Here is a 17815-nt window from a genome sequence, read left to right as displayed (position 1 = left end):
CAGACGGATATTCAGTGTGGATCAACAGGGTTGGGGGAAGAACTTGTCTCCTTCCTTATACAGCTCCATTCAGACAGTCCTCTCAGGGTACGAATCCCGCGCTGCAGTTCCTAGAAAGGGGTGTATGCCAAGAAATAGCCCTTTTTCCCACTTAATAACGTGCTCCTGGACATGAATATGAGTTTGCTTGGGCTGCCATAACAAAATACACTGACTGGTTGGTTTTGTTAACCTAAGAATAAAAGGTCAAATCGAAAGGCAACAAGCATTTATTTGAGATAAAAAAGAATAGCTAATTGGGAAGCACTGATTCAAGCAGAAACCTGGGGCAGAGGGGAGGGAGGAAGAAAATTTCTTCTATCTTTCTAGGTTCTTCTGACTGGTCTAATAATCAAATAGACATGAAACAGATTAACAAGAGAAAATAACCAAATACGGGAACCCCACATACATGGGAGATTTGGGGACATAAAGGGAAAATGAGGTATATATGGCATTCTGAGCTAAGGATGAGGTTAAGCACTTTGGGACTTCAGAAGGGAGAAAGGTCATTGCAGGATAAGAAGAACAATGTTCAGTAATTAGTAGTTTGCCCTGCCTTATAAATAGATCATGAAAAGTTCTCTCTGGTGATAAGGCAAGGTCCCAAATTCAAATTGTTTAAGGGAGAGGTCAAAGTTTCTTGTGAGACTGCAGGATCTTAATTGCTTTCAGCTCAAAAGAATTCATATGCCAAAGTGGCATAGCTTGGGAAGACCTGTTCTGAACCCCTTCAAACCCAAATAGCTTTTTCATTGGGGGGGGAGGATGAAGTCAAGGTGTTTTTATGAGAAAAAAAATGAATAAAAGGAAGGAATTTCTGAAGGTGCAAATAAGCTAAGTTATTCTTTAGCTATATATGGTGATGCTAATTCTAAAAATAGTCCTCTTTTTCAATCCAATAGTTAGGTTGCCTACTTGCCTGTTATCTTGCAAACGATTGTTTGAACTACAGTGTTGGTTTGGCCCAGTCCAAAGATTATTTTTCCCAGTTCATTTCCCAGTTCAAACATTCCAAAGGTTGAAGGAGAAAGACACATGCAAGGCTGCCCTAGCTCTATTTTTAAATGACTTCAATTATGTCAACTTTTCACAGTTTAAACAACAGGAATTTATTTTATCACAATTCTGGAGGCTGGAAGTCCCAAGATCAAGGTGTTGGCATGGTTGGTTTCTCCCAAGGCCTCTGTGGGGACAAAACCCCAAAAAACAGTTTCCAGGCTCTCGGCCTCACATAGAAAGGTGCTAGCTCGGGTAGTAAATGGCCATCAACTGTGATCAGATGCCAGCAGCTGAGGCTAGTTGGCCGTCAGCTGTAACCCGTAAGCCATTGGCCACTAATATAACGGCTGTGGCTACGCTAGCAGAGGAGGAATGGGGGCTAGCAAGAAGATGGTGGCTGGCAAGCGCGGACGGCTGTTAGGCAGATTATGTAGATCCTGCTTCCTGTGTCTCCAGCCCAGCCGCCAGAGAGAATATATTGGTTTGACTCCCCTACCTATGGCTCCATGGGTGTTCCTTTTTGGCCTTACCGTGTCCTGCGTTCTTGGGCGGGGAGTGGGAGCTGAGACCCTGCACGACAAATGGCGCAGCGAGCAGGGTCCCCTGCGCGACAGCCTCTCTGCTTGGTTTTTTGGTGACCATCTTCACCCTGTATCCTCACATGGTCTTCCATCTGTATAGGCCTGTGTCCTACTCTCCCATTCTTATAAGGCCATCAGTCATATTGAATTAGGGCCCACACTAATGATCTCATTTTACCTTAATGATTTCTTTAAAGACCCTGTCTCCAAATACAGTCAAATTATAAGGTACTAAGGGATTAAGACTTCAATTTATGGATTGGGGTGGAAGGGAAGACACAATTCAGCCCATTACACACGGCCAAAGGATGAAACAGGAAGTATCTAGCCTCTTAGAAGAAAGGCATCACCTAGGCATCACCACTGAATAGGGATACACAGTGTACTTAGTATTTGCCATATGAGCACCAAAGAACCCATGGACCGCAATTCTGTATCCTAGAGAGACTCTACAGTTTTCCCCCAGGATTTCTTCAGATATACTCATATGGATTTGGAAAACAAATGGAATACAGAGAAAATAGGGGAGGGTTCCCTGGTCCAGTTCACCCCTAGGATCAAAATTTTTCATTCCGGAGACGTCATCAAAATGGCAGCGTGAGGTGAGCCTCTGTAAATCTCCCCTGGAATTTACAACTAATCAAACAACAGTAATTCCACAAAGGACTCCCTGCACACCACACAGGCAAGACTAACAGGCCCACTACTGAATTCACCTAAAGTTGAGAGAATCGCACAAGTGGGGGAGGATGGAAGGGAGAAGTGTGGAGATGGAGCCGCGCGGGTGTAGGACGCAGACCTGGCTAAGTGCTCCGAGTTCGCTGCATCCCGGAACTACCGCAGCTGTGGGAGAGGGAAGAACTCGGACTGCTAGGGCTCCGCTTATGGCCCACAGGGCTGAGGGGGCAGCATATAACATGGCTGAACCCAATGCTCATGGCAGAGACCTCGGAGAAAAGACTGAGGGAAGAAGGCTGAAAACGGTGGTTTAAGCCCTCACTGCTGAGCAAAGAACGGAAGCCTTAGGCTCTGAGACTAGCCGCCCCTCCTCACCCTCTCAGAGCTCGCCCCGCCCCCACCTGCCCCGTGCTAGAAGCAGAACAGTAGCAATGTCAGATCAAAGGAACAGAATATTTGCTGTTCTGAGAACTGTGGACCGCAGACACAGATTCGCAGTCCAACTAGTTCCAGCAAAGGGGAGGGAGCTGTGGAAGCGGGACCGGCTGTCGTGGTGGTCACCGCCATTGCTCTGGGCCACCTCTCACAACTCACCCCACCCCTGGCCCCACCTATCTGGGCGCATCCCTGCAGGAGTAAACAGAACTGCTGAAACACAGGCTCTGAGTCTAGTGCACGAAGAGCTTTGGAACTTCAAAAGCTCTCCGCATCCCCACAGGGACGTGGCGCCCTATGATCCAAGCAAACTGTTAACAGAGGAGAAGCTTGTCTCCCAGGGATTCCCCCATTGTGTGAGAAGCTGGAATAGTGTAGAGAAAACATAGCACTACTGTGTGAGAGAGGGGGGAAAAAGGCTGGAGTCGGAGAGAAAATAAAACATTCTACCAACAAGTATTGGAAAACAAAAGAAAGACCTCTTCCTATCAACTGTTGCAGATGCCACTCCTGTAGATGTCTAGGAAGACAAATAATAATAAATCAGTAATTGCCATGAATAACCAAGGCAACAAGACAGCTCAGAAAGAAAGTGAAAAGTCTCCAGAAAAGGAACTTAAAGATATGGAAATATGTGACTTAAATGACAGAGAATTCAAGATCACAGTTCTGAAAAAAACTCAACGAGATGCAAGAAAACACAGAAAGGCAATTTAATGAACTCAGAAACGCAATCAAAGAACAACATGAGCATTTTACGAAAGAGATTGAAATTTTCAAAAAGAACCAAATGGAATTTCTGGAGATTAAGAACTCAATAGAAGAAATTAAGAATGAAATAACTAGCTTAGGTAGTAGACTTTAACATATGGAAGAAAGAATCAGTGACATTGAAGATAGAAACCTGGAAATTACACAGATGGAAGAAGAAAGAGACTTGAGACTTAAAAGAAATGAAAGAGCTCTACAAGAACTTTCTGACTCCATCAGAAAGAGAAATATAAAAATAATGGGCATACCAGAAGGAGAAGAAAGAGAGAAGGGAACAGAGAATATATTCAAACAAATTATTGATGAGAACTTCCCAAACTTGTGGACAGAACTGGATCCCTGAATTCAAGAAGCAAATAGAACACCTAATTACCTCAATCCCAACAGGCCTTCTCCAAGGCACATTGTATTGAAGCTGCCTAAAATCAACGCCAAAGAAAGAATTCTCAAGGCAGCCAGGGAAAAGAAGACGGTAACCTACAAAGGAAAGCCCATTAGATTATCATCAGATTTTTCAGCAGAAACTCTACAAGCCAGGAGGGAGTGGAACCAAATATTCAAACTATTAAGAGAGACAAATTATGAGCCAAGAATAACATATCCAGCAAAGATATCCTTTAGATAGAAAGGAGGAATAAAGACCTTTCCAGACATACAGAAGCTGAGGGAATTTTCTAATACATGACCTGCACTACAAGAAATACTAAAGGAAGCTATTCGACCACCATCAACAGGGACAATTTGTGGCAACATAAAAAGGGGGAGAGTAAAGGCCTGAACCGGAATATGGGAATGGAGAAAGTAAGCATGCTAAAGAAAATGGAATACTCTAAATATCAAGCTTTCTTTTATATAAACTTAAGGGTAACCACTCCAAAAATATCCAGAACTGAAATATATACTGTAATAAAAGAAGAAACAGAGGGAAACATCATAGAATGCCACCACACAGAAATAATAGACAACAACAAAAAGGCAAAGAAACAATGGAGACACAGCCTTATCAGAAAACTAAAGATAGAATGACAGGAAATCCTCACGTATCAATAATCACCCTAAATGTAAATAGACTGAACTCACCAATAAAAAGGCACAGAGTAGCAGATTGGATCAAAAAACTAAACCCAACCATATGCTGTCTCCAAGAGACACATCTCAGCTACAAGGACAAGCATAGACTCTAAGTGAAAGGGTGGGAATTGACACTCCAAGCAAATGGTACCCAGAGAAAATCAGGTGTAGCCATAATGATATCAGATGAAACAGACTTCAGGGTGAAAAAGATAACAAGAGACAAAGATGGACATTTCATAATGGTAAAGGGACTGACTACACAACAAGAAGACATAACAATCATCAATATTTTTGCCCCCAGTCAGGGAGCATCGAGATATACCAAGCAACTACTAAAAGAACTAAAGGGAGAAATTGACCAAAACATAATTATACTAGGGGACTTAAATACATCATTGACAGCTATGGATAGATCATCCAAAATAACGAAATAGCAACCCTAAATGACACATTAGATGAAATGGACATAATTGACATATATGGAGCACTTCATCCTAAAACATCAGACTATACATTCTTTTTGAGTGTACATAGAACATTCTCAAGGATAGACCATATATTGGGACATAAAATCAGCCTCAGCAAAGTTAAGAAGATTGAAATCATACCAAGAATATTCTCTGATAACAAGGCATTGAAATTGGATATCAACTGCAAAAAGAAAGCAGGAAAAAACACAAATACATAGAGATTAAACAACATACTTTTAAAGAACGACTGGGTCAAAGAAGAAATTAGCGGAAAGATCAAAAGATACATAGAGACAAATGACAATGAAAATACATCCTACCAAAATTTGGGGGATGCCGCAAAAGCAGTTTTAAGAGGGAAATTTATATCATTACAGGCCTATCTCAAGAAACAAGAAAAATCCTAAATAAATAACCTCATGTCACACCTTATAGAACTAGAAAAAGAAGAACAAGTGAAACCCAAGGTCAGCAGAAGAAAGGAAATAACAAAAATCAGAGCAGAACTAAATGAAATAGAGAACAAAAAGACAATAGAAAAAATTAATGTGACAAAGAGCTGGTTCTTTGAGAAGATTAACAAAATTGAAAAACCCTTGGCTAGACTCACTAAGATAAAAAGAGAGAAGACACTAATTAACAAAATCAGATATGAAAAAGGGGAAGTTATCACGGACACCACAGAAATACAAAGGATCATGCAAGAATATTATGAAGGACTATATGCCACCAAATTCAATAACCTAGAAGAAATGGATAAGTTCTTAGAAACATATAGCCTTCCAAGGCTGAACCATGAAGAACTGGAAAATCTTAACAGGCCGATCACCAGTAACGAAATTGAATCAGTCATCCAAAACCTTCCCAAAAGCAAAACTCCAGGACCAGATGGCTTCACTACACTAGTGAATTATACCAAACCTTCAAACAGGATCTGATACCAATCCTGCTCAAACTCTTCCAAAAAATTGAAGAAGAGACAGTACTCCCTAACTCATTTTATGAGGCCAGCATTACCCTGATACCAAAACCTGGTTAGGACAACACAAAAAAAGAAAACTACAGACCAATATCTTTGCTGAATACTGATGCAAAAATCCTAAACAAAATTCTAGCAAATCGACTACAACAATGCATTAAAAAGATTATTCATCACGACCAAGTGGGGTTCATCCCCGGGGCACAAGGAGAGTTCAACATCTGCAAATCCATCAGTGTGATACATCACATAAACAAAATAAAGAACAAAAGTCATATGATTATATCAATTGATGCAGAAAAAGCATTTGACAAGATACAACATCCATTTATGATTAAAACACTTAATAAATAGGTATAGAAGGAAAATACCTTAACATAATAAAGGCCATATATGACAAGCCCTCAGCTAATTTCATAATTAATCGTGAAAAACTGAAGCCCTTTGCTCTACGTTCAGGAACACGACAGGGCTGTCCCCTATCACCTCTGCTTTTCAACATAGTGTTGGAAGTCCTTGCCAGAGCAATCAGACAACAGAAAGAAAGAAAAGGCATCCAAATTGGGAATGGAGAAGTTAAATTATCACTCGTTGCAGATGACATGATGCTATATATAGAAAACCCTAAAGACTCCACCAAAAAGCTATTAGAAACAATCAACCAATACAGTAAAGTTGCTGGCTACAAAAATCAACGTACAAAAGTCCATTGCATTCCTATATGCTAACAATGAAATCTCAGAAAAAGAAATACAAAAAACAATTCCCTTTGCAATTGCAGCAAAAAGAATAAAATACCTAGGAATAAAGTTAACCAAGGATGTAAAGGACCTATGTGCTGAAAACTGACATTTTTGAAAGAAATTGAAGAAGACACAAAGAAATGGAAAGACATTCCATGCTCATGGATTGGAAGAATCAACATAGTTAAAATGGCCATATTACCCAAAGCAATATACAGATTTAATGCAATCCTCATCAAAATCCCAATGGCATTTTTTAAAGAAATAGAACAAAAAATCATCAGATTTGTTTGGAACCACAAAAGACCCCGAATAGCCAAAGCAATCTTAAGAAAAAAGGACAATGCTGGAGGTATTACACTGCCTGACTTTAGCTTGTACTACAGGGCTACAATAATCAAAACAGCATGGTATTAGCCAAAAAACAGACACATAGACCAATGGAATAGAATTGAGAACCCAGAAATAAAACCACATAAATATGGACAGATAATTTTTGACAAAGAAGCTAAAAACATACAATGGAAGAAAGACAGCCTCTTCAATAAATGGTGCTGGGAGAATTGGACAGCCACATGCAGAAGAATGAAACTGGGCTGCTATCTGTCACCATATACCAAAATTAATTCAAAATGGATCAAAGATTTAAGCATAAGACCTGACACAATAAACTGCATAGAAGAAAACATAGGTACTAAACTTATGGACCTTGGGTTCAAAGAGCATTTTATGAATTTGACTCCAAAGGCAATGGAAGTAAAAGCTAAAATAAATGAATGGGACTATATGAAACTTAAAAGCTTCTGCACAGCAAAAGAAACCATCAACAAAATAAAGAGGCAACCAACTGAATGGGAGAAGATTTTTGCAAACAGTGTCTCCGATAAGGGGCTAATATCCAAAATACACAAGGAACTTATGAAGCTCAACAACAAAAAAACAAACAACCCAATTGAAAAATGGGCAGAGGACCTGAAGATACATTTCTTCAAAGAGGACATACAAATGGCAAATAGACATATGAAAAAATGCTCAACATCACTAATCATCAGAGAAATGCAAATAAAAAAACCACAATGAGATATCACCTCACCCCAGTCAGAATGGCTATCATCAACAAGACAAATAGTAACAAGTGTTGGAGAGGCTGTGGAGAAAAACGAACCCTCATACACTGTTGGTGGGAATGCAGACTGGTGCAGCCGTTATGGAAGGCAGTGTGGAGATTCCTCAAAAAATTACGAATAGAATTACCATGTGACCCAGCAATCCCTCTCCTGGGTATCTACCCAAAAATCTGAAAACATTTATCCATAAAGACACGTGTGCTCCAATGTTCATTGCAGCTTTGTTTATGGTGGCCAAGACACGGAAACAACCAAAATGTCCTTTGATAGATGAATGGATAAAGAAGTTGTGGTATATATACACAATGGAATACTATTCGGCTGTAAGGAAAGATGATATAGAAACATTTGTGACAACATGGATGGATCTTGAGAGTATAATGCTAAGCGAAATAAGTCAGACAGAAAAAGCAGAGAACCATATGATTTCACTGACATGTGGTATATAAACCAAACACAACAAAAGAACAAGACAAACAAATGAGAAACAAAAACTCATAGACACAGACAATAATTTAGTGGTTACCAGAGGGCTAAGGGGGATCAAATATATGGTGATGGAAGCAGAACTGACTCTGGGTGGTGAACACGCAATGAGATTTATAGATGATGTAATACAGAATTGTACACCTGAAATATATGTAATTTCACTAACAATTGTCACCCCAATAAATTTTTTTAAAAAAAGAAAAAACAATTTTTCATTCCGCATTGGTCTCCACCCCTGCAATGAGTTCTGCAGGATCTGGATTAATCCAGATAAACCAAGGGATGTTTCCTGTCAGTGACCAGGATATGTCATAAATCCAAGAAATCCAGAGGCTGCTCAGAGTTGGGGGCAGAGAAGACTATAAAAATCTTTTTCTTTTCAATCATGCACAGAATATGCATATCATGATTACCTAAAAGCAGCCTTTTTCAGCAATGCGTATCAAGTTTCCTAAGTATCCCTGTCCTGACTACCCTCTTCCACTGCTGAAGATCCCTCCAGAGAGGTTTCCTCATATTTCATTTCTTGGTTTTTAGGTCTCCCACCAGGAAGGAGAGGAACTGGCTTCTGCCAGTTGCCCAGACAGGCCTTAGGACTTTGTCAGGGTTGCTTTCCTTTCAGAATGACCTGGTGCTAGAAACTGAACAGAGACTTTGATCTTTCTGGGGAGGAGGAAGGGAAGGCGGTTGTCTGCCTGACCAGTTCCACAGCTTCAAGTGCCAATTAGAGGGAATGGATTCAGCCTGGGTGTCCCTGTGGCCTCTCACTCATCTCCCATTCTTTCCCTCCCCATCTCTTTCCCACACTCTCCTTTTGTGAATTGTTTCCCCAGCCACACCTGGAGGGCAGCTCAGGGGCATGCTCAGCCCTTCTCTAGTACGCCATTGTAGCCCTTGAGCTAGCTGACATTCCACAGCTGAATGGAAAACAAGAAATCTGAATTTCCAATCCCAGGCTAGCCTGGGAAAATCATTTGTCCTCTCTTAACCTCAGTTTTGTCCATAAAATGAACAGGTTGGTCTAAGTCAGGACTGGTAAATAAACTCCTGGTTTGGCTCTGGGGAACTGTGCTGTGTCTAATTCATATCTGAGCTGAGTGGGAAAAGGCACCGTGATCATATGACCTCCTTCCAGGAACTGCAGTGCATCTCACCGTGCCTCAAACTTCTGTTCCACACTTCAGCACCAGGAGGTTGGGGCTGATGCCCTGTGTGTTTCTTAAACTCAAATTCCCTATTGAAACAAGTGCTCCACAACCACTCCTTTCCTCCCAATGCGCCCTAGGACGTGTGATATTTTCAGTCTCCTCTTAGCCAGTTCCTTTTTTTTCCTTGCCTTAACTAAAATTTGGTTTTCCCCAAAGACTCCATTTCTCCCACTATCTCTCAACTAGTTCCTTCTCTCACTGGTTACTGGTTATGTATCTCAGAGCCAAGGTGGGGTGGGGGTCCTCCTCACACTCCATCTCAACATCCAGACCGCCAGCCACCTCCCAGCCATCCTGCCAGACCTGCTACGGTGATGCTCATTCTACCCAGGAATACCACCCCCTCCTCTCCTCTGAACTCTTCTATAGCCTCCCAGTCATGCCCCTTCCTCATGGAAGACTGAAGCTCCTGCATCGTAGTCTCCCTCCCTCTCCACCCCAGCTCTGCCCTCATTCTCAATTTCCACCTCTGAATGCTTCCTTCACCACTTCATAGCTGAGGTTCTTTACTTCATCCACCCTCCCTCGGGTCATGCCTGGGTACTTTTGGTTTTTCCTTTTTGTTTAATGTGGTAAAATACACAATATAAAATTTACCATCTTACCCATGTTTAAGTGTACAGTTCAGTGGCTTTCACATTGTTGTGTAACTATCATCGCAATCCATCTCCAGATTGAAATTTCATCTTTCAAAACTGAACTTCTGCCCCCATTAAACACTAAATTCCCATACCCTCCCCCTAGCCCCTGGCAACTACCATTTTACTTTCTGTCTCTATGAATGTGACTATTCTAAGCACCTCACATGAGTGGAATCATATAGCATTTGTCCTTTTTTGTGTAGCTTATTTCACTCAATTATATCCTTAAGTTTCATCCATGTAGCAGAATTTCCTTCCTCACACATGGATTTTGAATTCACCAGAAATCTGTCTCCCAAATCAGGAAATGATAATCCTACTCTCTTACTATACCTATAGCCCACTGGCTTAAATGCCCTATGGAAAAAACTGCCTCAGCTTCCTCGGGCCTCTAATCGACTGCTCCCCACCATTCCTCTTTGTTATCTTTCTCCTCCTGTCTTCATTTTCTTCTTAGCTTTTTTAGACTCCAGGGTCTACCACAAACATCATTCTCTTGTACCTTCCCTCAGGTCCTTTGCCTTCTATCAACTTCTCCTGACAACCCCAGAACCCTCAATAACCCCAATTATCCACCTTCCCTGAGTCTGCACCTAAAAGTAAGGGTTATTGGAGTAAAACCACCAATCACAAAGAGGAGTGCCTCTGTAAGTTAAGATCTGCCAGTGGGCAGTGGGACCTGCCAGTGGGACCCTGGCATTGCACAACCATCCTGCTGTGTTCTTCTCTTCCCTCCCCAAATACTGTGTTCCTCACTCCCCAACCCTCTTACTTCTTCCTGCCTCCCCTCTGTGCAGAGGATCTTGACTCATGCTTTATAGTGAAAAAGAAGCCACTAATTAGGAATTCCCTAATATTCCTATGACCAGATCTACAAAGGTGCCAGCATCTGTAGCCTATCCTCCTTTTTCCTTCCTGCTGCAATGAAAGCAGTGTCTCTAGAACTATTAAAGTCTAGTCCCTCCTTACGTGAGCTGGACTCCCCCAACCCCACCCCTTACTTTATCAGGGACTCTGCTCCTTCAGTGACGCTTTTGCACATTTACCCTGTCCTTCTCCACCAGATGGCTTCCATCAACATGCAAACATACTCTAGTATCTCCCATCTTTAAAACAATTTTTCGAGGCAGCCAGATGGCTCAGTTTGTTGAAGTGCGAGCTCTCAACCACAAGGTTGTCAGTCCAATTCCCACAAGGGATGATGGGCTGCTCTCCCTACAACTAAAGATTGAAAACGGCAACTGGACTTGAATCTGAGCTGCACCTTCCACAACTAGATTGAAGGACAACGACTTGGAGCTGATGGGCCCTGGAGAGACACAATGTCCCCCAATATTACCCAATAAAAATTTTTTTTTAATGTTTAAAAAAAATTTTTTTATCCTGTCCCAACATGCTGGTCCAACTCAGATCTACAGGTCTCAGCTTCAATGTCCCTCCCCAGTGAGCACCCCTACTGACCACTCACCTTGTCATTCCACTTTCCACTGTTTATCTAGCATCTATCATGTGAGCTACGGATTGGCTAAGTGAATGAGGAATGACTCATACAGTTCACTTGCTCCTAGAGGCTCCTCTGGTCTGCATAAGGCCCTGTAAGTTTGACAATTTCTGATACATTGCGATTTCCTGTTCCATGCTCCTATGAGGAGCTGGAGCTCTGATAGAAGCCATCTGCCTTCCGCAGTCTCTTAGGTGGAGTCCTGCTTGACCACTCCAGCAGCAAGAAGTGACACTGAAGGTCTGGCTGCCATTTTCCTCCTATTCCTGACTCTGTTCAGTTCAGCTCTGACCATCAGGTCCTATGGGCATTCTACAATCTGCTGGTTGGTCTCCATAGCAGTGAATTATTCTATGCCAACAATGCACTGAGATCAGCTCAGGCCAAGAGATGGTCTGCCAGAGTAAGGCTCACCCAGTTGGTATTAATCAGACACTGATTTCATCCTAACCAACCCCAAACACTCAACCTTGTATAAAATGAAGTGTCTCTCTCTTCACAAAATAAATGTAATTTCACCTAGGTATTCTTTCCTGAGTCAAACTTGGCACCAGGAATATTAGGGTCAAGTTGTGGTTTGGTCTTCTTTTCCAGAAGTGATGGGGTTTTTTCTTCCCAGAATTTTGAGGACTCAGATTCTACTAAACCATGTGGTAGATAATTGATATGTAGAAAGCTAATTATTACTTTTTCATCCAGTTGACTTTGTGACAAATAATCCCACAAAGTCCCTAAGAGGTACATTGACAATAAATGCCAACAGATCCCCTTCTAGTTTATGAGTATAAAGCCATTACCTTGAGACATCTGTAAGAATTAAAGAAAAGCTTTCTTAACCCAAAGACTCTATTTGGTTGTTTCTGGCTAAAGAAGCTCCAACCTTTTCTCCTAAGCAAATAGTTTTCAGTGCATCTCTTCAAAAATCTCATTAGATTTATTTTCATTTGTGTCTCTATTGAGCGTTGCAGAGCTGTGATTCACATAGCAACATTTGTCCATCAGCCTGTAGAAACAAATTAAAATCATGCCATCTGACTGAGAAAAATAAGAGTAATATAATATATTAGTCATGAACTGAATTTGATCATTTTAAGGGATTGTACTTTATTGAGACTGTGTCCTTCCCCCTCTTCTGAAATTAAAAGTCTAATCTTTTATGCAACTATGGTGATAATAGTGAGGGGTAGAGTTATCTGGAAGTTACATCTAAGCCAGTCCTCCAAATTCACTTTGCAATTTTCTAGTAAGATCACAAAAAGATCACAAAAGCTGAGAACCACAGAGCTGGAAGTTGCATCACTCTTCCAGAAACCAGCCCAGAATTTTCTCCTGGTTTCCCTAGGGGTGAGGTCCCAGTGGATTATTGGGTCTGGGGTTACCATCAACTAACTGATTCCCAGCCCTCCTAGAATAAGATGACAACCTCTTGAAGTGTTCTGGTCATTAATTATTGCTAGCAAAATAAGAGAACAAACTGAAGGAGAGGAGAACAGAGGTTACAGACTCACAGGATCATTGCTGCTAGTCTCAGGAGATGATGGTTGTACCACCCGCACGTCTCTCATAGCCTCCCATCTCTTTGGGGGGTAGTAATTGGTCTACTCGGGAAGGAGGGGCCACCCTAGGGTGTTGCACATGCCTTCTCTTCACAAAGATGGAGAATATACACATTCTTCAGAAGATAAGATTGCAATCTCTAAAAGGGTCCAGCTTGCCCAGCACATACCACAGTACCTGACAGACTCCTTCTGCTGGGTGGAGAACACAGGCCAGAATTATCTTCAACTGTACCTTTAGTTATGGACATCCTCCAACTAAGGAAGTGCACTAGGGGTCACTTCCTCCCTAAGCACAGAAAGTATAGGCCTGGGTGGTTCTCAGGTTCCCTTCTGCTTGCCAATGAGGTGTGACCATGGTACACCCTTGATCACCTCTTCTCTCTAACCACCCAGGCTTGCAGGGCCAGAATTAGCAACTGGACCACCCAGGAACATATTGCCCTAGAAATAGAGAGCTCAGGAATTTAACCACACTCTCCAATTGTTCTTAATGAATTCCAGACCCAAGGGCATGACATTTTTATGGGGCTCATAGTTCACACATTCATTGATCTGTGCTCTGTTGAAACTCCGCATCAACCTCCATAAGAACTCTAAGAACTATGGTATAATAAAACCCAAAGTAATTACAGAAATTAAACTCTAGTTATCTTTATGAGTGAGGCCTAAAATGGAAAAATAACCTACTCAAAACAAATGAAATAAATCTTTAAAACTATGTAACAAATGTTATCTCTTGCCCTGAGGACAGGAGATGGGTTCCAAGTATGTCTCACCCCAGAAGCCCCAAGCCAACTGTTGCCTTGGGGGAAGTCAGACAGCTGCCCAGCCCCCAGTCAAAATGGGTGCTGCCAATATAGCTACTTGCTGGGATACCACACATTCCAGAGCCTTATTCACCTTCATAAAATTACCTTATGTCAGCCTAGGTAAGCCAGGGTGTGGTCACCACCAGCACACGGAGAGCAGCAGGCATGCAACAGCTCACACCAGGCAAATGACAGTGGGGTAGGGGGTGGGGGGACAGTCTTATGGGTGGGGAGCAGCCAGGTGGGCAGGCACATTACAGGGCCAAGGTGAGGGACGTCGCAGGTTTAATATTGAGGTACGCACCTTCAGAGTTGAAAGGAATCTTGGAAAATCATCCTCTCCACCCTCCTCCTTCTCAACATTTACAAATAAGGAAACTCGGACTCAGCGAGTATGAGCATGTGATAGCAAAAAAAAAAAAAAAAAACCCAAAAAGTACAGAGTAGGGATGGTTCCACGTGTGATAGACTCAGCATACGGGCTTTGGGTGCATGACTCCCGTGGAGCAGAGTAATGAGGAGGAGCGGGTTGCACAGGCCACTGTTGGGACAAAAGATGATTGTAAGCACCCAAAAATAAGCCCAAAACCTTACCCACGGTCTGTGAATGTGTGCATGTATGAATTGTTGAAAGAACTGGTTCTGAATAATGTGTGACTTGAAAAGTATCAAAACCCAGCAACTCCCAAAAAACGCTCCAGGCAGCCCAAAGTTAGATGAAGTCTTATTAAGAGATGAGGAAAACAGAAATGGGCCTCTGGGCTGCAGAGAGTTTGGGATTCAGTGGCGTCTGGGCCTAACATGTGCCTGTATGTAGTCTACACAGAGAATCATGGCTGATGCCCGAGAGAAGTGCAGCCAGGCACTACCCAGACAGGGATGAAGGGTTTTTCCAAGGAGAGAGGAGAAATGGGGTCTCTGCAAGAAGATGAAGCTGCCCAAAGCCCCAGAACTTTCCTTCATCAGCTCAAGCAGAGGATGGTAAAACTGGACCATGAGCTGGCATGGACAGCACAAAAACAAAATTCAAAGCAATCCAGAAAATGTATAGCCCTGAGCTGGCTGACACATCTCTGCATGTCAAGTTTGATGAAACTCAAAGGCATATAGTGTTGATAATACTAATGTCAATATCCGTGGGAAGGCTTCACATATATCATATGGGCAAATCTTCACAACAATCCAAAGGGAGAGGTGCTATTGTTGCAGAATCCAAGACCGGAAAGAACCCAAGCAGCACTCAGAAAGTTAGGAGAGTCAGCTTTATTATGCCGGCAGGCTCAGCGGGATCCTTCCCAACAGGCTGAGACCCTAGCATGGTTTTGAGCAGGTTTTTATGGGTTGGGGACTTCCTTGAGTCGGGGAAGAGGTAGGTGTCGTCTGGTGATTGGCTCGGGGTGTGGCTTGGAGGGGGTTATGCGGAAGTGGGCTGGGGCTTAGGCTGGGGACTTCTCTCTCCATTCACGCCACCATTTTACATCAGTTCCACGTGGCAGGGAACCATTTTAAAGTCAGTTTCCCCATCACTATTACTGTTCTGATTTAGTAAATGAGAAAACTGAGGCTTATTGGGGTTAAGTATCTTGCCCAAACATGCTGGGTTCTGAACCAGCTGGGACAGTAACCCAGGAGCCAGACTCAGAGCCCAGGATCCTAACCGGGAGGATCCACAGTTTCTATTACAATGTGAGTTACCACACTGCATTGCGTAACTGCTCCAGCAGTCTTGGAATTGGCTCCTCTTATTTATTTACTTATTTTTTAAATAATAACTAAGGACTATTGACCTAGATTCCTGAACAAAGGGAGGAAAAACATTTTCATTCTAGGTCCAAAACCTACCTCTTCCTCCAGGGAATGTTTGTAACCAAATCAGAGGACAATGGGTCTTTTTCTCTATAAACAATATACTCTGACTCACCAAAGTCCCCTCCCTGCAGGAAGATGCTTCTGTCTCAGGAGCCACTGAAGCTCTGGTCTTAGTTCTCCTCCCCTGGGACATACCCGTTTGTTCAAATGGTTTCAATTTCAAATTACCACATTGTCGAAAACCAGATGGTTGAAGAATGCTCTGTATTTCTTTACCCCCTGTTTGGGTGGAGAAAGCATAATAACTTCTTGTTACTCCACATCACACCAGAAATAGTATTCTCAGTTTTTTGGATTTTAACCATTTTAATAGATGTGTAACAGTATCTCATTGTTGTTTTCATTTGCATTTCTCTAATGAAAAATGATGTTGAGCATCTTTTCATATGCTTATTGGCCATTTGTATAACTTTTGGGTAAAGTGTTTGGTCAGATTTTTGTCTATTTTTAAATTGCATTGCTTTGTTATCTGGGTTTTAAGAGTCCTTTGATCTTATATTTTGGATAAAAGTTATTTATCAGGTATATGATTTGTAAATACAAGGTCTGACAATTAAGTTCCCGAACTCACTGCAACAATGTTGCTAACCTTTTTTGATATCAGAGGGATTATTCATTATGAATTTCTCCTAACTGGACAAACTGTTAACCAACGTTACTATTTGGAAGTGCTGAAAAGGCTGCGTGAAAAAGTTAAAGGACCTGAACTTTTCACCAACAATTCCTGGCTCTTGCATCACGACAATGCACCAGCTCACACAGCATTGTCTGTGAGGGAGTTTTTAGCCAGTAAACAAATAACTGTATTGGAACACTCTTCCTACTCACCTGATCTGGTCCCCAGATCACTTCTTAAATTATATAAATATCTAACCACTATGCTGTACACCTGAAATTAATATAAAATAATATTGAATGTCAACCGTAATAGTAAAATTTTTAAAAAGGGAAAAAAGGTGAAGGGGAATAAGAGGCTCAAATTTCCAGGTATAAAACAAATAAGTCACAAGGATGTAATGTATAACATGAGGAATATTCACAATCAATAATATTGTGGTAACATTTTACAGTGTCAGATTGTTGCTGGACTTACCATGTTTCCCAAGCCCCCTTTAACTACACAGAAGTTACTCTCTAAATGCTGCCTCCCATGCAGACCTTGTCAGGACTTGGTTTTAAACTTTGATATGGGGAATCCAGAGGTCTTATTCTCGGTGTGATTCTTGCTCCTAAAGCCTTTCTTTTGGGCCAGTTGGATGATAGGGGTGTTAATAAGGTGATAACTCTCACTCTGCTCTGTCAGGGCCAGAGCTCCAATGTCTAAGAACTTCTCTTCCGTCAGTATTACTTGACTTCTAGTATCTCTGTTCCACTTTCACTCTCATAGTAGCTGTTATCTTGTAAACTTTGGACTATTTCATCCAGATCATGTTCAGCTTCTCTCAGCCTTAGATTTGCAGAGGACCTGTGCATTTACTTCTGGGGCCCTCTCTTTACACAATTCTCTTATCTCTGTACTTCACCCCACAGTTTCTAGCTACTTCAGCTACTCTGGATCCTGATTTATGCCTCCTCAGCTTAGTGGGACCACTGTGCTCTGCTTGACTCCAGCTGTCTGTGTAATGACTGGGAAACTGTTCCAAGATAAAAAGTTGGATGACAATGTGGCTCAACTCATGAGTTTTTCTTTTGGTCAGAGATCAGTAGTTCTGTGCTGCCTATCATTCACTGCCTGAAAATAGCTATCTCATATGTTTTGTCATGTTTTATAGAAGTTTATGTTGAGAGGGCTAGTCTGGTACCAATCACTCCGTGGCTGGAAACTGAAGCACAGAGAAAG

This window comes from Rhinolophus hipposideros (genome assembly GCF_964194185.1).
Source record: "Rhinolophus hipposideros genome assembly, chromosome: 20".
NCBI classification, from domain to species: domain Eukaryota; kingdom Metazoa; phylum Chordata; class Mammalia; order Chiroptera; family Rhinolophidae; genus Rhinolophus; species Rhinolophus hipposideros.
This window is presented reverse-complemented; position numbering follows the sequence as displayed.